Source organism: Chiloscyllium punctatum, chromosome 37 (genome assembly GCF_047496795.1).
Source record: "Chiloscyllium punctatum isolate Juve2018m chromosome 37, sChiPun1.3, whole genome shotgun sequence".
NCBI lineage: Eukaryota > Metazoa > Chordata > Chondrichthyes > Orectolobiformes > Hemiscylliidae > Chiloscyllium > Chiloscyllium punctatum.
The window spans coordinates 51824310-51848624 of NC_092775.1; the positions used below are offsets into that span (position 1 = coordinate 51824310).

Genomic DNA, 24315 nt, shown 5'->3' on the forward strand with positions numbered 1-24315 from the left:
AATTAAGTGTTTAAATGAAGGCAACTCACCCATCACCTTCCCAAGTTAATTAGAGATAGGGAATAAATGCTGACCCAGCCAGTGATGCCCACATCTTGTGAGTGAATATAAAGACTGAAGCTAGTGTCCTCTGCCCCCAGCACCATCGCCATTACCGAACTATCAGCTCCATGCCTCACTGGAACCTTGATGCCATGTTTAACCCTGGGATATATTTCTAACCACTAATTCAGGCATTCACTAAAACTGACAACTCTGTCGCATTGCAGACTTTGCTCTGTTTCCACTTGCCTGCTGCTTAAACCTCCATTCATGCTTTTGTCACTTCCACACTTCAGCTACCTCCAAACACCACACAGCCCAATTCCATCTCCAGCCAACCTGCTACACTTTATCCTCCATCAACTTGAGGTCAGCCATATTTCTGCTGCCTGTGTTCTGCCAACTATCACCATGGCGTCCAGTAACTTATTGGCTCCTGCTAAACCAATGTCTTAACTTTAAGATTTTTCAACCTTGTATGCAAATTCCTCCATGCTCCTTCCTATCTGTGCAATCTCTCCTACCCCACATAGGACATAAAGCAGTACAGCATGGGAACAGGCCCTTCATCGACCATGTCTGTGCAATTCTAAACTAATCCCATCTGCCTGCACATGGTCCACATCTCTCTGTTCCCTGCCTGTTCACGTGTCTGTCTACATGTCCCTTAAACATTACAATCACAACTGCTTCTGCTTTTCCTCCCTCCATTATCCAGACAGCCCTGCACTGCACTACCTCCATTCCCTGCTCCACTGCTATAAACCCACTAATGCAATAAAGACAGAGTCCCCCTTGTCCTCACCTACCATTCCCACCAGTCTCTGCATCCAACGCATCATCCTCAAACACTTCTGCCAACTCCAACTAGACCACACATTTTCCCCTCCCGACCTCACTCTGCCTTCCGCAAGGATTGTTCCCTTCGGCAGTCCTTGGTTCACACCACCCCCTGCCACCGAATCCCCCAGTACCTTCCCTTGCAATCCAAAAAGATGCAAAATCTGTTGGTGCACCACTCTCCTCACCCCCATCCAGAACTCCAAACAATCCTTCCAGGTGAGACAGAGGTTCACCTAACTCTCTTCCACCCTAGTTCACTGCATCAGGTGCTCCTGATGTGGTCTTCTGTACATCTGGGAGACTGACCATAAACTTAAGGAACAGTTGACTGAGCATCTCAGCTGGTCCCACAGGGACTGACCGCTGATTTTAATTCCCCTTCCTACTCCTGTTCCAACATGACCACCCTTAGCCTCCTCCATTGCCAAAACAAACCAGAGCGCCTATTGGAGGAACAACACTTTATCTTCCACCTGAGCACCCTACAGGCTGGAGGATTCAACATTGAGTTCTCCAATTTCAAATAACCTCCCTCACCATCTCTTGACTCCCTTCTCAGCCCCTCCCCCACCCCTCCACTGCTCCCCGCCACCAAATGGATTCATTCCTCCCATTGACCAACCAGGTCATACCCTCTACCTGCCTTCACCTATCCCCACTTCACTACCCTGCCCCCACCACCCCCTTCATCTGCAGCTCCCCCCACACCCACCCCCAGTCCTGAAGAAGGATTATACCCGAAACGTCGATTTCTGCACCTTCTGATGCTGCCAGGCTTGCTGTATTCTTCCAGCCTCTTGCCTGTCTACTTTGGATTCCAGCATCTACAGTTCTTTGTCTCTACCAACTCCACTGTCAGTGTCTTTTAGGCACCTACCAGTCTCTCTGTGTAAATACTTTCCTCCCACATCTCCTATAAACTTTCCCCCTCTCACCTTAAACCCTTAGTATTTGACATTTCTACTCTTGGAAAGAGTCTCTGACTATCCATTCTATCCATGCCTCTCATAATTTTATATACTTCTATCCAGTTTTCCCTCAGCCTCTGCTGCTCTAGCAAAAATAATAGGAGTTTGTCCAAATCTCCTCATAGCAACTCACTCCAATCCAGGTAACATCCTGGCAAACCTCTTCTTTACCCTCTCCAAAACCTCCACATCCTTCCTATAGTGTGATGACCAGAACCGTACGCAATACTAGAAATGTGATACAGTCTTGTACAGCTGCAACATGACTTGCCAACTTTTATACTCAATACCCTGCTCAATGAAGGTAAGCATGCCATATGCCTTCTATAACTTGTGTTGCCACTTTCAGAAGCCAAGGATTTGGATTCTAAGATCCTTCTGCATATCAGTGCTCCTCAGGATCCAGCCATTTACACTGGCTAAAAAGGATGCAAAGATCTTTGTCAAGGCCTCAGCAATCTCTCCCTCAGTATCCTGGGACAGATCCCATCAGGCCAAGACACCCAACACCCCCTCCTTAATATCAACATGTGCTGAGATCTCAGTGCTCCTTTTGTACTGGCCTCATAAGCATCCTTCCTTATCATCGTGATATCACCGTGCATTCAACTGCCAGGACCCCAAACCCTCACCCAAAATTTCTCCACTTCTCTTTCCCTTTTAAGGCACTTTTTTTGCCCTATGCTTTTCAACAGCTTTTGTTCACCTGACCTAACGCCATTCTTATGTGATTCTTTCAAATGTTTTACATTATAGCATGCCTGCAAAGTACTTTGGAATGTTTTATTTCATTAAAGGTACTATATAAATACAGGCTGTTGTTACATAAGGGCATAAGAATTAGGAGCAGGAGTGGACAATTCATCCCTTAAGTCTGCTCCCACGATGGATTACCCAAAGATAGCTATAGAGTCAAGATGGAACCAATGAATCACTGAAACCTATGACTGATCGAAAATCTTGAACACTGTGTTAATGTAGTTGGATCTTCCCAGTATGCACTTTGTAATGGCCAAATGAGATTTAACCTAGTGAACATGTCAGCATAACATTAAAGAGAGAAACAGTGAATGGGATCAGCAGTGACCTCTGCTGAATGTGGAGTCAAGATATAATTGTTAACAAATGATTTAAAGCCTGAGGAAACACTGGATATTTTCCGGTCTGGAGATACTAACCATCTATGTAAAACCAGCATAACTAGTCAAGAATTCCAGCACTGCACTAACATTTCAGCCAAAAAGCAAGTATGGTGAAGTGGGGAAGTCGAGTCTTGCCTCTGTATTTGTGAACCATCTTATGTTCAGACCATAAGATCCAGTTGGCCATTTAGCCCCTCCAGTCTACTCTGTGGTTTAATATGATCAGTACCCATCCTCAACCTTTTTATTTCCAACTGCTGCTAAGACATTGACCGCCTCAACCTGTCCACTCCCATCCCCCACTCCAACCTCTCACCCTCACACTGCACAGCCCTCCACTCACTCTGCTCCAATCCTAACCTCACCATCAAACCAGCAGACAACGGGGGTGCAGTGGTAGTTTGGTGCACTGACCTCTACACCACTGAAGCCAGATGCCAACTCTCCTATCACATGACCTCACCCTCCCTCATCACCAAACCATCGTCTCCCAGACTGTACACAACATTATCACCTCAGCAGATCTCCCATCCACAGCTTCCAACCTCATAGTCTGGGAACCCCGCACTGCCTGGTTCTACCTCCTATCCAAGATCCACAAGCCTGACTAATATAGCTGACCCATCGTCTCAGCCCACTCCTGCCCCACCAAATTCATCTCCACATACCTCGATACTGTTCTATCCCCCCGGTCCAGGAACTCCTCACATATGTTCGGGACACCACCCACACCCTCCACTCCTCCAAGACTTTTGGTTCCTTGGCCCCCAGTGACTCATCTTCACCATGGACATCCAGTCCCAATACATAACCATCCGCCATGACCAGGGCCTCCAAGCCCTCTGTTTCTTCTTCTCCTGACATCCCCACCAATGCCCTTCCATTGACACTCTCATTTGTTTGGCCGAACTGGTCCTCACCCTCAACAATTTCTCCTTCGAATCCTCCCACTTCCTCCAGACGAAAGGGGTACCATGGGCACCTGCATGGGCCCTAGCTATGCCTGTCTCTTTGTCGACTACATAGAACAATCCATCTTCCACAGCCACAATAGCACCACTCCCCACCGCTTCCTCTGCTACATTGATGACTGCATCAGTGCCACCTCGTGCTCCTACAAGGAGGTTGAGCGGTTCATCAACTTCACCAACACATTCCACCCTGACCTTAAATTCACCTGGACCATCTCTAACATCTTTCTCCACTTCTGGACCTCTCCATCTCCATCAACGGTGACTAATTCAACACTGACATTCTCTACAAAGCCACCAACTCCCACAGCTACCTGGATTACACCTTCTCCCACCCTGCCTCCTGCAAAAATGCCATCCCGTATTCCCAATGCCTCAGCGTCCGCTGCATTTGCTCCCAGGAGGACTAGTTCCACCACAGAACACACCAGATGGCCTCCTTCTTTAAAGATAGCAATTTCCCCTCCAACATGGTTGATGGTGCTCTCTCATCCACGTCCTGCACCTCTGCTTTCAAACCCCATCCCTCCAACTGCAACAAGGACAGAACCCCCCGGTCATCACTTTCCATCCCACCAACCTCCGTATACATCATATCATCCTCCACCATTTCCGCCACCTACAAACAGATCCTACCACCAGAGGTATGTTCCCCTCCCCACTCCATCCGCTTTCCATAAAACTCCCCCTCCCACTCTGCTGAGGTGTCCTCTATCGCCATTCCCTTACTATTCAACACCTGGAGGAAGAATGCCTCATCTTTCGCCTCAGGACCCTCCAACCCCATGGTATCAATGTTGATTTCACCAGTTTCCTCACTTCACCTTCCTCCATCTTACCCCAATTCCAACCTTCCAGCTCAGCACCGACCTCATGAACTGCCCCACCGGTCCTTCTTCCTTCCGACTTATCTGTTCCGCTCTCCACTCCAACCTATCACCTTTACCCCCACCTCCATCCAACTATTGCACTTTCAACTACCTTCCCCTTAGCCTGACACCTCCCATTTATCTCTCCATCCCCGAAGCTCCCAGCCTCATTCCCGATGAAGGGCCTTTGCCTGAAACTTCGATTCTCCTGCTCCTCAGATGCTGCCTGACCTATAGTGCTTTTCCAGCGCCACACTCTTGACTCTGATATCCAACATCTGCAGTACTCATTTTCGCCTAATTTCAACTCCACTTTTCTGCCCACACTCCATAACTCTTCAACCCATTGCTCATTAAAAGACAGAACCTAAGGTTTCAAAATGATGATAAACCCAAGTCAAGTGAGTCAGGTACCTTTCAGACAATTGTACGTGGGGAGGTCATCATGACTCAGTGTCTGAGACCATAGAAAGGCTGGTAAAGGTGTTAACTCACAGGATGAAATGAGAGAAATACGCCAATGAGAGAGGTGGAAACCAAACAGATTACAAATATATCTTGTTTCTCCTCCTGAAGGCTATTGCTTTTAGATTATATCACATTTTGCCCCACTTATCCTCAGCGCCAGTTCAAGGGTGGCACTGTTAACAGCTCCCTGCCCAGCCCAAACATGAGTCCTCAATCGCAGGTTCACTATATCACCATGGCTGGATCTAAGTGAGTTCTTCTCTCTTCAAACATCACTCGTCTTCATGGTCTCTCACTGTCTTATTAAGCGCCACTCATTCCCGAGTCCCTCATTGTTACTGAATGTCAAGTGGGGAGGCTGGGGAAAAGGATGTTTGTTCCTGAGCTATCTTGAACGCGCTTCACTTACTGTTACAGTTCGGACAGATGTTCACTTCATCGTTCAGGACTGGAAGTGAATCCAAATCCAGTGGCCAACCTACTCAGCCTTCCAGGGACTGTGGGAAATGTAGCAAGAAGGCACAATGTAACTTAATTAACAGTCTAACTTGCTCATTTGGTTAGGGACACGTTAATATTCAATCCAACTTTGTTTTCACAGGATGTGCAGATACAATTCCCCTAATTTAGTATTCAGTTGGTAACGGCACTTCAAAAGCGAGAGTCATTGGATAGTAATCAGGAGCACAAAAGCAAGCTGCTCTTTCACTTCTCTCGCCTGAGGGCACTGAGTCCAATTATAGAGATCTGAGCAGGGTCCTTGTTGAGATCAGCGAACTCGGGGCAAACTGGGAATTGAACCTGGATCCTCCCTGGTTTGTGTGGAATGCTGCCACATTGACAAGTCCACTTGCAAATGGAGCCACCAGGGGATCTCCCACCAAGGGGGGACAGTTTAATTATAAATTAGACTGAATATATTTTCCAAGAACATTTTTCTGTTTACAAGCAGATATGTGTGGGCCAGTACAAGTGGCAAAGGCACATCAAACAGTGTGAGGCAGACACAGTGTGCAGTCTAACACCCTTGTGCCAAGCAGGCTTGTGTGAATCACAGCTCAACATTCTGTTGGAAGGCTGGTTTGATTGTGAGGTTGTGGAGACACATGTATGTCAGATTCACTCTAAACAAGATGCCTCTGAGCAGGTATTCGACTGATGCTCGAAGGCTTTGGCACTGCATAGAATTTGCATCCTCTTAGTTCACACCATTGAGAGAGAGTGATTTTTTAATAAGGAACAACTGTGTTCGCATTGCATTGGAGTTTAGTTACTGCATATATTTGACCAGATTACAGAGAACAGACGCTTTCCCCAAGTGTTGAACATCTGGTCAACATCTCAATGGAAGGCTGTGGAAAGGGTTTAAACAGACAATTGAGAAGCTAAAGCGGAGGATATTGAAAATTGATGGTTTACATCAAGTTATTCTGTGTTCGTGGTCCAGCAGTTTCTAATGTAATATTTTATCCTGTCACAAATTCCATGATAGCTTCAGCTCATCTTTAAACGCTGTGTTCAATTTCTTTCATCCTGCATTCCATCTGCACCATCTCCCATTCCAATTCATTCCCTCACAGAATTCCATAACTACAGGAACCTGAGAGCTGCTTTTGGAAATGGATAGACCTCTATAGCATTGACCCATACACATACGAAAAGGGGAGTAATATTTGGACAATATATTCCAGACTTTGCCACACTTTATAGATAGGTACAGGTTCTGAGTGGGTTTGGTGTGACTAATAGCATAGAAGGAAAGCTAGGGAAGCTAGAAAACATGGAAACAGGTGCAATCCAATAAGTTCAATGTACAGATAGTGTGAATTGAAGTCTTCTCCCCAGGGTAATGAAACTAGGGGGCATCGGTTTAAGGTGAAGGGTGGGTGGATTTAGAAGGGGCCTAGCGCGGCAACTTTTCTCATGCACAGGGTGGTGCGTGAATGGAATGAGCTGCCAGAGGAAGTGGTGGAGATTGGTACAATTGCAATGTTTAAAAGGCATCTGGATGGGAACATGAATAGGAAGGGTTTAGAGGGATATGGGCCAAATGTTGGCAAATGGGACCAGATTAATTTCAGATATCTGGTCGGCAGGTTGGGCGAAATGGTCGATTTCCGTGCTGCATATCTCTGTGACGCTACTTGCTACCTTTGAGGTGGAAGAGGGATGCAATTATACAAACAGGAAGAGTTGGAGAAAGTCAGCATCTCAGCAACATTTCAGATTCTCCAGCATCCACAGTACCTTGCTTTTGTTTTGTGTCATTTACAATCTGACAAACCTTGTGTCGAATAGTTGCCAGGAGCAAACCCTGAGTTTTAAATTGTCGACCTCCAGACCATGTAGCTGCAATGTTGTAAGCTGTAAACAGGGTTTCTTCACCCATGGTGACTGTGTGATAATATAAGAGCTCTCAGCCCTGTATTGAGCTTAAAATTTGTGAGATTACCATTGAGCCATTATTTTTATCTTGCCAAAACACCAGGTCTGTGTAGTGACTGTAATGAGGTCAGCCAGGTGGACATCATAGAATGAGTTCCCTGATTGAGGCTGTTAATTTGGTCCAATCAGGGAGTCCCAGATGACAGATAAAAACTGGAGTGTCAGAGGTTTTGCTCACTCTGAGAGCTGGCTCTGATGAAGCTGGATCAGTGTCAAGAACCATGCACATGTAAATAAAGGGTGGACTTGATGACGGAACATTGGCCTCTGTGGAGCTGCTTTAGTCTGGGTCCCCATGGAACACAGTTGGCTTTCCTTCTTTGTAGTCTGTTCTACCTTATGAACTTATTTGTGTGAGTAGCAATTTGATTTGTTTACTGCTCTGTCATAGAGTCCTACTTTGGGACATCTGAAAATGACATAGTGTTTTACAGATAAAGCATTCTCTTTTTAATTACTGGGCACTACTTGTGCCTGTGAGGTTTCATTGCAACAATTGGTGGCATCTGCTGTCTGTAATGATTTGTCACATGTGTCTGTAGGGTTTTTGTGTCTTAAGTACGTGGACACTGCTGAGCTCCTCCTCTATGAAATTTTAACTCATTCCTTCAGAATGTGATTCTTTATTTAAAGGACCTAGATTTTTGCAGCAAGGCAATACCGCTACCTTTCGGATACATTTGCAGTCAAAATGTAAGATTCCAGCCTTTTTTCAATGTCACAACTCTACGGAGTTAAAGCATTAAAAATCAAGCCTTGCAGTTCCTAAATATAAAAAATGAAACTGCTGGAGAAACTCAGCAGAACTGGCAACATCTGTGGGGACAAAGCAGAGGTACTGTTCCTTTGCTTTATCTTTTTTTATTTTTTTTACCCACTATTCCCACAGTCATGACAATGTGAAAATCTGATTAAACTACACAATTCCTCTGTCTAATTCAAATCACAAGAATATGTGCACCAGGATTTTTTTATCATTAACAAGAAAATCCCAATTGAATGCAATCAAACAGTTTTAATCAACTAAAAGGAGAGAGTATCTGATCAAAATTTATAAAACTGGGCAGAACTGCCCCCAGACACATCCCCACAGAGCCATGGTGTCTCACACTCCCCCACTGTTTCAATAAGACCACACTGCTGATACAACACATAAGTTTCAGGAAATTCTTTTTTGAAAAAATTGCAACATCATCTTCTTCAGTTCTTTGGTTGAAAGTATAATTTCTCACTTTTTAGTACACTGTCTGAAATGTAAAAGTGAACTTTGCAGCGATTCAAGATTCCCACCTTTCGCAGTTACAAATAGATGACTCTTGCCTTTTCATTGGTTTTTGAGATATAGCCTACCAATCTAGGCTTTAATAAACAGCTCCTGTTTCTCTAACAACTGTACCAAATGAATCTTACTGCATGTGGTTCCAATAAATGATTCCCCTTCTCTTAATGGCTGTTCTGAATGAATTTCGCTCTTCACAGCTCTATAAAGCATATCCTGTTCCTTTAACAGATTTCCCTTGATGATTTCTGCTGCCTGCAGTGTTTCTAATAGCTCCTGTTGCTCTATGTTTTTTTCTAGGATGAGTCCCACTCTCTGTGGTTTAATAAATTCTTTGCATCTTTACCAATGTGTTACGAAATAGACCACAGCCTTTTCCACAGCCTCAATAGCCTCCAAACTTTCTTCTTGTATTAGACTTTATCTGCTTGGGCTTTACCACTTTGATTCTGGATTAATTATATTCCTGAGTCTGCATTCTCTATTTAAATTGCTTCTGTGCCCCTTTATCCCCCTTTCTGAGGTTTGTTCATATTGCACACTACAGAAGCAATGCCTGATCTGAGCCAAACGTACTTTACATGTCCAGGATGCGTGCTTAAGTTTTTAAAGTTCTCACTTGCCTGTTAGTGATTTTTACTTTGCTCTTGGAGCCTCTGATATCCATTTAGTTCCCTTGCTGAACCTTGACTCAGGACCATCAGCAATCAATGTCATCTTCCTGTTCCTTGGACTGACTAACACTCCAGTTCCAGGGGGAGTTTCTCACCCTCCTGCTGCTGTATATCTCTTACTGTAGATTCTTTTGGGGTCAGTTAGCTTAGCTGGCTGAACTGCAAGTTTACAGTGCAGGGTGACATCTGCAGCATGGGTTTCAATTCCTGCACTGGCTGAGGTTCCCATGAAGGGCTCTTCTCAACCTCTTTCCACACCTAAGGTGTGGTAACCATCACCAGCCATCTCTCTCTAATGGGGAAGCAGCCCTATTGCTTATAAGACTGTGGTGACTTTACCTTTTACTGTGGACTCTGGCTCGTAGAATCTTGTTACAAGTTTGTCTTCTGTGGTGTTTTTGAGGCTTCTATTTGACTAGACTTCAGAAACATGAGGGCACAGTTACATTGTTCAGTGCAGTCAATAAGCCGCTGATAGTGGGAAAGATGTAGAGACACTAATTTTGCAAGGAAGTTACAGAGAAATGCAATAATTATAGGGTAGATACAATCGGGGGATTTTAATTATCCATGATGTGGAGGTGCCAGTGTTGGACTGGAATGGACATAGTCAGAAATCACACAACAACAGATTTTAATTCAACAGGTTTATTTGAAATCACAAGCTTTCAGGATGGTGAGTGACTTGGAGGGGAACTTGCAGGAGGTGGTGTTCCGATGTATCTGCTTGCCTTTTGTCCTTCTAGATGGAAGTGACCATGGGTTTGGAGGGTGCTGTCTAAGTACCCTTGGTGATTTACTGTAGTTCATCTTGTAGATAGTACAGAGGTAAAAACAATCACTGCAGATGCTGGAAACCAGATTCTGGATTAGTGGTGCTGGAAGAGCACAGCAGTTCAGGCAGCATCAGGCAAATCAATGTTGATTTCGAAGCTACTTGGATGCTGCCTGAACTGCTGTGCTCTTCCAGCACCACTAATCCAGAATTGTAGATAGTACATACTGCTGCTACTGAGTGTTGGTGGTGGAGGGAATGGATGCTCATGGATATGGAGCCAATAAAGTGGGGTATTTTGTCCTGGATGGTGTCAAGTTTCTTGAGTGTTAGTTGAACTGCACCCATCCAGGCAATTGAGAAGTATTCTATGACACTCCTGGCTTGTGCCTTGTTGCTCAGGCAGGACTGATTTAGTATCTGAGGAGTCGCAAATGGTGCTGAACCTTGTGCAATCATTGGCAATCATCCCTATTTCTAACCTTATGATGGAGGGAAGGTCATTGATGAATCTGCTGAAGCTGGTTGAGTCTGGGACATTACCCTGTGGAACAGATGTACTGGAGCTCAGATGACTGACCCCGGACAATCCTATGTGTCAGGTCTGACTCCAACCAGCAGAGAGTTTGCCCTGATTCCAATTGATTCTAGTTTTGAAAGTGCAGCCTTGATGGCAAGGGCAGTCTGAATTGATCTCACATAGTCAACCATAGTGAAACCACAATTTAAGTTTTTGTGTTAGGAAGGTTTCTAAAATTATGAATCAGAACAAAATTTGGGCACAGAAAGTGAGCATGAATTTATTAAAGGTAAATCGTGTTTGATTAACCTGTCTGAGTGTTTTAAATCAGACAGCAAAGAGATTTCATGAGGGTATACAGTGTTGTTCTAATCCCAGCTGATGGTAATACAGGACAACTCCGATTTTAAAGTGAAAACTGGTTTCGTGGATCAGATAATTTATGTTTGCTATTTGGTTACCATGGTGCTCAGTCACTGAACATAATCTCAAAAGACTGCCAGTGTAATTTGAACAAAGGGACGTCAAAGTTTATTGCACACAAAAATAAATAAGAACACAAACTATTTTATACTGTATAAGACGTGAAATGGTCTTAAAATAAATATCAAAGATAAGTATTCAACCCTTCACTTTCAACAACCTGACAGATACTCAAATCTCTGAAGGACCATTTTAAACTTACTTGATTAATTGGCACAGCTTGTCTTGTTTCCTGCAAACCCTTACACTCACTTGATGCTATTTTCTTTAGATAATGTCATTTGGTGAGAACCCTAGACAAACTGCTAACACAGATCACTTATTTATCAACACGGATTCCTTAAACACTGGTCTCATAGAGACCATGAAAGCACTGGCAATTGTTATAAAAGGCCCATCTGGTTCACTGATGTCCTTTAGGTAAGGAAACTGCCACCCTGACCTTGTGTGACCCACCTGTACCTCCAGGCCCACAGCAATGTGATTGACTCTTAAGCAGCCTTTAGGAGATCTGGAGATGGACAACAATTGCTGGCCAAGGCAATGATGTCATGTCCCATGAATGAATGAAAAAAGCCTCCTCTTCCACAGCCTTGTTTCTGGTGTTTGTGCTGAATGGCACTAAACTACTCAGGGCTTTGTTTCAGCTCAAATTGCTTTGGAACCTACTTTACTAATAGCACCTTTGCTGCCAAAGGCTTGTTGCTTGAACAGAAGTCTGCATACTCACTAACCTTCTGGATGGTTCTGTCTTTCTGAATGGAAATTGTTTTGCTCTGTTTCTGTCTTTATGAGGCAATGGCCCAGTGTTCTTCCTTCTATTTAAAGTACTAAACTATTTGCTTCCAGTTTTTTTTTAAGATGTAACCACATTTCTAGACCTCCCTGTACACCACGTTTGGAGATCGCCAAGAGCCGATGCCTGACTGTGGCCAATCCCCTGGACTGTGATTGAAAGGTGCCCTTGACTTATTGTGTCATGACCCCTGATTGACAGGTACCTCCGCGGACCTCAGTGAGGACCTCCCCCTTAAAACTTTGTGACATGGCTCCCTGCAGTGTTTACTATGTAAGCTGCTGGCACATGTTGCTGGTGTGAGATTGATGCAGCACACTGCCCTACCGCAAGATGGCCACACCCTTGATTGAGGATTGATGACCAGGAGGTCTTTCTGAGTAAGCAGTGTTCTGAATCCTCCTGGTACTCACTCTGGTTCAGTTTGTTTGGTGAGTTTGGTAAAGTAGGAAACTGGATCTTAGTGAGGTAAGTTTAGCTGTCAATAAGACATTTAGCAAGCAACAGTCTCCTTAATTGGCAACTCACCACTGCCCATTTTGAAAAGTATACGAAGATGGAGTGAGACACTCCCAAATTTATGATGGGCCCTCTCTGATTCTATCACAGCCCATGATGGTCAGACTCTTGTAGAATTCTGTCCAAAGTCTTGGTTCTTTAGAAAGACTAGAATTAGAATTAGCTTTATTGACACATGTACTCATGAGTTCAATTAAAAGTTTACAAATCGCCACTTACAATTCCCTTTCAGATTCTTGAGTACAAATTCGTAGGAAAAATAATTAGAAAAATAATTAGACAAATAATTAAAAAAAGAAAACAGTTCAGAATAACATTCAAATCTAGTACATGTTGACACATAACCACCAGCCCAGGCTTTATCTTGAAGCAGGAAGTCCACGTTGAGGCCACGTCAGGTCGGGCGACCGCCATACCAGGCCGGGAGACCGCCACGCCAGGCTGGGAGACCAATACGCTGGCTTGAGAGACCGCCACACCAGGCCGAGAGACCGCCACACCAGGCCGAGAGACCGCCACACCAGGCCGGGAGACCACCAGGAGAAAGTGAGGACTGCAGATGCTGGAGATCAGAGCTGAAAAATATGTTGCTGGAAAAGCGCAGCAGGTCAGGCAGCATCCAAGGAGTAGGAGAATTGACGTTTCGGGCATAAGCCCTTCTTCAGGAAGAGACCACCATACCAGACCAAAAGACTACCACACCGGGCCGGGAGACCGCCACACCGGGCCGGGAGACCGCCACACCGGGCCGGGAGACCGCCACACCGGGCCGGGAGACCGCCGCGCCAGGCCAGAAGGCCCCCCGTGCTGGGCCGGGAGACCGCTATGCCAGGCTAGGAGACACCTGCACCAGGCCCGGAGACCCCCGTGACGGATTGGGAGACCCCCGTGCCAGGCCGGGAGACCACCACACTGGGCCAGGAGACCCCCGCGCCGGGCCAGGAGACCCCCATGCTGGGCCGGGAGACCGCCATGCCAATCAGGAGATCGCCAGGCTGGATGTATGCTGAGGCCAAGTGTCCAAGTCCATGCTGGGGTCAGGAGTTCAGGACATCGCTAACAAGAAAGAAACATAAAAAATACGCAAAAGAGTAACAAAAAGAGAAAAAATTAAAAGAAATGGTTGGAGTGGATGAGCTCTGGCTGGACAGTCCTATTTTGCTGCCATCTTGAAAGAAAGATGGCTCTTCTGACAGTGCAGCTCTTTTGGATCGTCACTCTCAGTTTAGATTAGAGTCCCTACAGTGTGGAAACAGGCCTTTCAGCCAACAAGTCCATCCTCCAAAAAGTAATCCACCCAGACCCATTGCCCTATCCTATATTTACCCCTGCCTAATGCACCTAACACTACAGGCAATTTAACATGGCCAATTCACATGACCTGCACATCTTTTGGATTGTAGGAGGAAACCGGAGCACCCGGAGGAAATCCATGCAGACAGGGGGAGAAATGTGCAAACTCCACATAGACAGTCTCCCAAGGCTGTAACCGAACCCAGGTCCCTGACACTGTGAGGCAGCAGTGCTAACCACTGAGCCACCGAGCCACCATGGGCCTGGCTTGATTGATCCTAAGTTTTATTTTTTATCATGGTGATCAGTCACTGAAAATATTCACAAGAGGCAACCAATGTACTTTTAACAAAAGAATAAACATTTAGTTGTTTGGTAGCAATATTCAAAGCATTTTTTCTTGTACTCATTCAGGGGATTTGTCTGACTCAGGGGTGGAAGTGTTGCCCACTGACCCACAGCAGACACCCCTGATAAGGATTTCAGTTTAATACTGAAAAAGTGCCACTCACTATACAGAACAGAAACTTGGGACAAATTGTGATTGAATGAAAGGCGGCGTTGTGAAATTAAATTCTTCTGCTAGTTTTTATGATCTGTTTAGACAGACTTGAATGAAAAGGCACCAGAATGCTCTCATCTCTGCGTGGCACAAGCTCAGTGGGGGAGGGTCGAAGGGTTGTGACAACAATTAATCCAGGCATCTGTTTCTCGGAGCTTGTTGAGGATTGACCCTCAGTCCATTGCGCTCCTCATGAAAGGCAGTGCAGTCAATCACTGTGAGCTGTTCATCTATTCATGTCCTGGACAAGCTGAAGTATTTTAGCTCCCCCACCACACTCTGCCATGCTACCTCCTCCCCCCCCCCACCCCGGCAGTCAGTCTTTGCGGGCACCCCACGGTTTATACCAGCCTCTTCAGCTGAAAACAAAGGAGGTCCAATTCACAGAGAAGCAGTACCTCCAAAGGCATCCCGTGGAGCCAGCCATTAGATCATGGTTATTGTACCATTTGTACCACACTGTGAAACAGTAGGGCACCAAGTATTCATCAAAGAGCTTCCCTTCCCCCAAACCTGGAGTTAATGAGGCAGTGTGGATCTCATTGCCAGATCCCATTTAATCATGTCTTTCAATCTACAATCTCAAGGACAGTTTATTGAAGCGGGCAGCAGTGACCCTTGACCCAGAGTAACCTTTAACCCCTGTGGGTTAGGATATCAAGAACAGCCACATTGGCGGCTACAAGACACCCCTTTTAAACGTTCATTTTGTATCTGTCTGTGTGTCCGTCTATGCTTGTCCGTATGTGTGTGTTTATGTGTCTGTGTGTGCATGAATGTCAGATGTGTGCATGTGTTTGTGTGCCTGTGTGCGCACGTGTGTGAGTGCATATGTGCACATCTGAGTGTGTTTATATGTGGGAGTATATGCATTGGTGTGTGAGTGTGTATGCATGTCAGTGTCTACGTCCATGTGTTTCTGTATATGTGTCTGTATGCATATGATTGTGTGTGTGTGTGTGTGGGTCTGTGTGTGTGAGTATGTGAGAGGGTATGTGCATTGGTGTGCATGGATGTGTCGATGTGTTTGTGTTTTGTATCTATGTATGCGTCTGTGATTCTGTGAGTATGTGTCTGTGTGTTTGTGTTGTGAGTGTGTGTGTGTATGTGTGTGTTGTCATTTTGTGTGTTGAGTGTGTAAGTTTGTGTGTTTGAGAGAGTGAGTGTGTGAGTGAGAGTGCATGTGTTGGTGTGTGTGTGAGCTGATGTGTACCAATGTCTGTTATGTGTGTGTGAGAGTGAGAAAGAGTGTGTGTATGTGAGTGTGTATGGGTATATGAGATAAAGAGTATATGTAGGTGAGTGGTATGTATGAGAGAGAGAAAGAGTGTACGTGTTTGTGAGAATGTGTGTGAATATGAGAGAAAGAAAAACTGTGTGTGAGCATGAGTGTGTGTTTGTGTAAATATGTGTGATTGTGTGCTTGAGAGATTGTGTGTAAATGTGAGAGAGGGCAAATGTGCGTGTGTTTCTGTGAGTGTGAGAGAGAAATCGTGTGTTTGTGGGTGTGTGAGAGAGAGAACGAGTGTGTGCATGTGAGAGTGTGTGCGTGTGAAAGAGAAATAGCATGTGTGTGTCTGAGAGAGTAAGTATACACAAGACCAATGTGTCAGCTCCCCACTCTAATCTGGCCCCTGCTCCAGATCATTAACACAAATTTTGGTCTCACAAAGACGCCTCTGATCAGGCTGTTAACTGGGACATTGCCAATATGTCTCTCAGTAATGAAGGGGCCATTCATTATCTACAAGCACATAATTTGCTAACCTTTCACTTGATGTACAATTCTTACCAGATGTTCATTGATATTCTATTAAAGTCTTAGACAGCTCCCTCTCTGCATTCCTTTCTGTGTCTCCCAACCTCTCCCTCTGTCAGACTGTCTCCTTCTTGTTTTTATCTGCCCTGACCTCTGTCTCTCTTTTCTCATCCCAAACACTTTGTAAAATGCATCCATGCAGAACAAGACCAGGGAGTTCACTCGGGTCAATGCATAGTGAATTAATATAATGCACCTGGATGAAGAAAAATGCAATTCTGGTCTCCTTCCTATTGGAAGGATGTTGTGAAACTTGAAAAGGTTCAGAAAAGGTTTACAAGGATGTTGCCAGGATTGGAGGGTTTAAGCTATAGAGAGAGCTTGAATAGACTGGGACTGTTTTCCCCTAGAGCGTCAGAGGCTGAGGAAAGAACTTATAGAAGTTTATAAGATCATGAGGGGCATAGAAAGAAAAAATAGACAAGGTCTTTTCCCTGGGAGTCCAGAACTAGAGGGTTTAGGGTGAAAGGGAAAGATTTAAAAGGGACCTAAGGGACAAGTGGTAGTGGTACACGCAGAGGGTGGTGCGCAAATGGAATGAGCTGCCAGAGGGTGGTGGAAACTGGTGCAATTACAACATTTAAACTGCATCTGGAACATAGAATAGTACAGGCCCATTGTGCCAACATACTCTAAGATCAAACTAACCTACATACCCTTAATTTTGCTCTCATCCATGTGCCTATCCAAAAGACTCTTAGATCTCCCTAATGTTTCTGACTCTACCACCACTGCTGGCAGTGCATTCCACGCACCCACCGTTCTCTGTGTGAAGAACTTACTGCAGACATCTCCCCAAATCTTCCTTAAAATTATGTCCCCTCATGATAGCCATTTCTGCCCTGGGAAAACGTCTCTGACTGCCAGAGTTGAAAAATGTGGTGCTGGAAAAACACAGCAGGCCAGGCAGGATCTGAGGAGCAGGAGAATCGACGTTTCGGGCATAAGCCCTTCTTCAGGAATGAGGAAGAAGGGCTTATGCCCGAAACGTCGATTCTCCTGCTCCTCGGATGCTGCCTGGCCTGCTGTGTTTTTCCAGCACCACATTTTTCAACTCTGGTACTCCAGCATCTGCAGTCCTCACTTTCTCCTAGTCTCTGACTGCCTCTCATTACCTTGTACACCTCTGTCAAGTCACCTCTCATCCTTCTTCGATCTAATGAAAAAAGCCCTAACTCTCTCAACCTTTCCTCCTAAGACATGCCCTCCAGTCCATGCACCATTGTGGTAAACCTCCTCTGCATCCTTTCTAAACCATCTACATCCTTCCACTAATGAGGTGACAGAACTGAACAGAATATTCCAAATGTGGTCCAACCAACCACGTGGCTCTTAAACTCAATCCCCCTGCTAATGAAAGCCAATACACCATATACCTTCTTAACAACCCTATCACCTTGGCTGGCAACTTTGAAGGACCTATGGACGTGGACCCCAAGATCCCTCTGTTCCTTCACATTGCCAAGAATGCTACCTTTAACTCTGAATTCTGCATTCAAATTCCATCTTCCAAAGTGAATCACTTCACAATTTTCCAGGTTGAACTCCATCTGTCACTTCTCAGCCCAGCTCTCTATCCTGTCAATGTCCCGTTGCAACTTATAACAGCCCTCTACATTATCTACAACTCCACCAACCTTCATGTCATTGGCAAACTTACTAACTCACCCTTCCACTTCCTCATCCTAGTCTTTCATAAAAATCACAAAGAGTAGAGGTCCCAGAACAGATCCTCATGGAACACCACTGGTCACTGAGCTCCATGCTGAATACTTTCCACTTCCTACCACACTCTCTGTCTTCTATGGGCCAGCCAATTCTATATTCAGACAGTCACATTTCCCTGTATCCCATGCCTCCTTACTTTCTGAATGAGCCTTGCTAAAATTTATGTACACCACATTCACTGCTCTGTCTTCATAAGTGTATTTTATCACATCCTCAAAAAATTCAATAAGGCTTGTAAGGCATGACCTGCCCCTCACAAAGCCATGCTGACTATCACTAATCAAACTATGCTTTTCCAAATAATCGTAAATCCTGTCTCTTAGAATCCTTTCCAAATATTTGCCAACACTGACTTAAGACTGATTGGTCTGTAATTCCCAGGATTCTTGAACAAGTGAATAAATAACGTCTTCCACCCTCTAATCATCTGGTGCTACTCCAGTGGGCAGTGAGGACACAAAGATCATTGCCAAAGGTGCAGAAATCTCTTTCCTCACTTCCTGTAGAAACTTTGGGTATATCCGTCTGGCCCAGGGGAATTATCTATCCTCATATTTTTCAAAATTTCCAGCACATCCTCCTTCTTAACATCGACTTGTTCAAGCCTATTGGTCTGTTTCACGCTTTCTGCGCAAATGACAAGGTCCCTCTTAGTAATGAATACTGAAGCCAAGCATTCATTAAGGACCTCCCCTACTTCCATCGACTCCAGGCCCAAGCTCCCTCCACTATCTCTGGTTGACCCTATCCTCATTCTGGCTATCATTTTGTTCCTGACATAAGTGTAAACTGCGATGACGTTTTCCTTAATCCTACCCACCAAGGCTTTTTCATGCCCCCCTTCTAGCTCTCCTAAGTCCATTCTTCAGTTCCTTCCTGGCCACCTGTAACCCTCTAGACCCCTGTCTGACCCTTGCCTCCTCAACCTTAAGTAAGCTTCCTTCTTCCTCTTGACTAGATGTTCCACATCTCTTGTCACTCAAGGTTCCTTCACCTACCATCCCTTCCTTGCCTCAGTGGGACAAACCTATCCAGCACTTGCAGCAAGTGCTCCCGAAACAACTTCCACAATTCTGTTGTGCATTTCCCTGAAAATATCTGTTGACGCTCCACTGTTCCTGCTGAATCGCATTGTAATTCCCCCTCCTCCAGTTAAATACTTTCCCATACTGTCTGCTCCTATCCCTCTCCACGACTATAGTAAAGATTAGGGAGGTGTGATCACTATCACTGAAACGCTCTCCCGCCAAATGAAATGATACCTGACCTGGTTTGTTGCCAAGCACCAAATCCAATATGACCTCCCTTCTAATTGGCCTATCTATCATTTTCCAGCAACACATTTTCAGCTCTGATCTCCAGCATCTGCAGTCCTCACTTTCTCCTATCTATCATTGAGTCAGGAATACTGCCTGGACACACCTGACAAAACCTGCTCAAACTATTTTCATTAAGGAGGTTCCAATCAATATTAGGGAAGTTTAAGTCACCCATGACAACAACCCTGTTACTTCAGCACCTTTCCAAAATCTACCTCCCCAACTGGTCCTCCGTGTCTCTGTTGCTATTAAGGGGTCTATAGAAAACTGCGAATAAAGTGACTGCTCTTTTCTTGTTTCTGACTTCCACCCATAATAACTCAGTAGCCAAATATTTCTCAACAATGTCCTTTTCTGCAGCTATGATACTATCCCTGATTAACAATGTCACTCCCACCTCTTTTACCTCCCTCCCTTTTGAAGCATCTAAATCCTGGAACATCCAATGACCAGTCCTGCCACTGTGATATCTAAGTCTCCAAGTAATGTCCACAACAGTGAAGCTCCAAGTACTGATCCATGCTTTAAGTTCATCACCCTTATTCCTGATACTTCTTTCATTAAAATAGACACACCTCAACCCATCAGACTGACTGAAATTTTGTGTTATCAACTGTCTATCCTTCCTCACAGGCACTTTGCATGCTGTATCTGCCTTTTCACCAATTACCCATTCTCTGATCCGTAGCTCTGGTTCCCACCCCCTGCCAAACTAGTTTAAACCTTCCCGAAGAGCTCTAGCAAACCTCCCACCCAGGATATTCGTGCCCCTGCAGTTCAGGTGAGGCCCGTCCTCCTTGTACAGGTCCCACCTTCCCCAGAAGGTACCCTAATAGTCCACATATCTGAAGCCCTCCCTTCTACACCGGCTCTGCAGCCGGTGTTCAGCTACACTTGCTCTCTGTTCCTAGCCTCACTGGCACATGGCACTGGTAGCAATCCTGAGCTTACTACTCTGCTCATCCTGTCTTTTAGCTTCCAATCTGACTCCCTGTATTCACATTTCAGCACCTCATCTTTTTTCCTAGCTATGTTTACCATGACTTCTGGCTGCTCTTCCTCCCCTTTAAGAATCCTGCTGACTCGATCCGAGACATCCCTGACCCTGGCACCTGGGACGCAACATACCATCGAGGAGTCTCAATCGTGAGCACGGAATCTCCCGTCAGTTCCTCTAACCATTGAATCTCCTATCACTATTGCTCTCCTATTCTCCCCCCTACCCTTCTGAGCCACAGAGCCAGGTTCAGTGCCAGAGACCTGGCTACTGTGGCTTTCTCCTGGTAGGTGCACCCCCACCCCTCCCCCAAATGCCCCCCTCCTCCCAATGTGGTATACTTATTATTGAGGGGAACAGCCGCAGGGGATCCCTGCACTGTCGGTCTATTCCCTTTCTGTCTCCTGACGGTCACCCAGCTATCTTTATCCTGTAACTTTGGTGTAACTACCTGCCTATAACTCCTTTCTCTCAGCTCCTTAGCCTCCTGAATGATCTGAAGTACATTCAGCTCCAGACCTATCACGGTCTGTGAGGAGCTGGAGTTGGGTGCACTCTCACAGGTGAGGTCAGCAGGGATACTTGCTGTAAGCCTTACCTCCCACGTCCTGCAAGAGGAGCAGGCAACTGCCCAAGCTTCCATCCCTCTGCTCTAAATTGTCAAAAGAGATTTTAAAAACACCTTACTTTACAGACAGAGTCTTTTGTTTTTAGTTAGAGGAGGAGGATGGTTGAGAGACACCATACACATCGTGTTTTGGGTTTAGCTACTGCCCGAATATATTTGTTCACTTACCCAGCTGTGCCCGTGCTCACTTCCGCTCCTGTCCAGCCTTCGCTCCACTGATTCATGAAGTAAGTACTTAATATTCAAATTCACCTTCCCGTCTCTTGCCTGGCTCATGTTCTCTCAACTCCCACTGCTGAAAATAGGAAACATTAGAGGGATATGGGCCAAGTCCTAGTAAATGGGACTAGATTAGATTGGGATAGTTGGTCAGCATGGACGAGTTGGACCGAAGGGTCTACTTCTGTGCTTTACATCTCCATGACTCTGACTATATAAGTACTTAGCTCTTAGAATATTACAAGTGGTGGTATATTCTAGGACTAAAACTATTTTCCTGTTTGGTTTAATCCCAATATTGGAACTGATCTGATGAAAAGCCAATGACAAAGATGCAGGCTGTGTGGGGGAATTTAATGCAAACCATGCCCCACCCCACATTCCAGGTTTAGTGAAGAGGGGCATTAAATTGACTGTGAGGGTGATGGTCAGGGGTTTTCACACCTCCAGGGTCAATGATCCAATCCCGCTGACACACCTCTGCCTTGTTATCTCCCTGAGTGGCACTGATGACAGCATACCAAGTGGAAAAAATGGTGTATCACTTACTGTCTCTCCAGGTAGTAGGCAAGATCCTGATTGCTGACAGTAAACACTTATTGTTTGTCTCCAAAGACAATACCGAAGTATTTTGACAAATTTCTGTTCTGTGTTTAACTGTGGTGATGGTTTCTTTCAGGTTTCATACACAGTTCATGTGTCTTTGGGACAGATAGTGAGAGGAGAAGTACCAGGAGATCCAAAGCAGCAGCGTAACCATTTAGAGGGAAGAACATTACACCTGGAGAACCCAACACCCAGTGAACCGCACACCTGGGGAACATTGCACCTGAGGAACAGCACGCCTGGGGAACATTGCACCGAGGGAACAGCACGCCTGGGGTCCATTGCACCTGGGGAACATTGCACCTGGGGAACAGCACGCCTGGGGTCCATTGCACCTGGGGAACAGCACGCCTGGGGTCCATTGCACCTGGGGAACATTGCACCTGGGGAACATTGCACCTGGGGAACATTGCACCTGAGGAACAGCACGCCTGGGGAACATTGCACCGAGGGAACAGCACGCCTGGGGTCCATTGCACCTGGGGAACATTGCACCTGGGGAACATTGCACCTGGGGAACAGCACGCCTGGGGTCCATTGCACCTGGGGAACAGCACGCCTGGGGTCCATTGCACCTGGGGTCCATTGCACCTGGGGTCCATTGCACCTGGGGTCCATTGCACCTGGGGTCCATTGCACCTGGGGAACAGCACGCCTGGGGAACAGCACGCCTGGGGAACAGCACGCCTGGGGTCCATTGCACCTGGGGTCCATTGCACCTGGGGAACATTGCACCTGGGGAACATTGCACCTAGGGAACAGCACACCTGGAGAACATTGCAACTGGGAAACAGCACACCTAGGGAACATTGCACATGGGGAACATTGCACCTGGGGAAAGTGAGGACTGCAGATGCTGGAGATCAGAGCTGAAAAATGTGTTGCTGGAAAAGTGCAGCAGGTCAGGCAGCATCCAAGGAGCAGCAGAATTGACATTTTGGGCATAAAGCCCTTCTTCAGGAATCGTCATTCCTGAAGAAGGGCTTAAGCCCGAAATGTTAATTCTCCTGCTCCTTGGATGCTGCCTGACCTACTGCGCTTTTCCAGCAACACATTTTTCAGTATTGCACCTGGGGACCATTGTACCTAGAGAACATTGCACATGGGGAACATTGCACCTAGAGAACATTATACATGGGGAACATTGCACCTAGGTAACAGCACACCTAGAGAACATTTCACCTGGGGAATATTGCACCTGGGGAACAGCACATCTAGGGAACATTGCACATGGAGAACATTGCACCTGGCGAACAGCGCACCTAGGGAACATTGTACCTGGGGAACATTGCACCTGGGGAGCATTGCATTTGGGGAGCATTGCACTTGGGGAGCATTGCACCTGGGGGACAGCACATCGGGGAATCTGAAGGCGAGTCTCTGGCTCAGTGGTTAGCACTACTGCCTCACAGCACCACGGACCCTGCTTCGATTCCAGCCTGTCTATGTGGAATTTGCACATCCCCCCATGTCTATGTGGGTTTCCTCTGGGTACTCTGGTTTTTCCACCCCACAATCCAAAAGTGTGCAGGTTAGGTGAATTGGCCATGCTAGATTTCCTTGTGTTCAGGGAAGTAATGATTAGGTGCATTAGTCAGGGGTAAATGTAGGGTAATAGGATAGGGAAATGGGGCTGGGTGGGTTACTCTTCAGAGGGTCAGTGTGGACTTGTTGGGCCAAATGGCCTGTTTCCACAATACAGGGATTCAATGTTTAGACCTGGAGAACATCAAGGTAGCACTTTCCAAACCCATGACCACTTCCATCTAGAAGGACAAGGGCAGCAGATATTTGGGAACGCCATTACCTGCAAGCTCCCCTCCAAATCACTCACCATCCTGACTTGGAAATATTGATTGATTGATTGTCACTTGTACTGAAGTGCAATAAATAAAGCTTTGTTTAAAAAAAACTGGGGAAAAGTTAAAAAAGAATATATAACCAGGAAATTTAGAGCCTCATCAGCTTAGGGCATTCACACTATGCTGGCTAGGCCAAAGAAAACAAAAAACTTTGTTTACGAGCAGTACAAGCAGATCGCAGTAAGGAGGAATGTACACAACAAAAGATTTAGATGGAAGCGTGCAGGTAACATTGCACAGAGCGTACAAGAGAGATCAATATTAACAAGACCAGCATAATGTGAGGCTATACAGTCCATGCAATGGCCTAATAACTGCTGGGAAGAAGCTGCCCTGAACCGATTGGTGTGTGTTCAGTCTGCTGTATCTTGTGCCTGATGGCAGAGGTTGTAGGAGAGCACTGCCAGGTACAAAGGGTCTTTAATGATGTTGGCAGCCTTTCCGCAGCAGGGAGCCATGTAAGTGGAGCCCATGGATGAAAGGTTAGT

The 24315-nt window shown here is 45.8% G+C and overlaps 1 long non-coding RNA gene across 1 annotated transcript in view; it reads left to right on the top strand.

The window, feature by feature from the left end:
• LOC140463228 (uncharacterized) overlaps positions 1-22265 on the top strand; it is a 79432-nt gene extending 57167 nt beyond the window's left edge. The window contains exon 3 of the long non-coding RNA XR_011954640.1: positions 22039-22265. This is a non-coding gene — a long non-coding RNA (uncharacterized lncRNA). The remainder of the gene's footprint in view (positions 1-22038) is intronic.
• The last annotated feature ends 2050 nt before the right edge of the window (positions 22266-24315 follow it).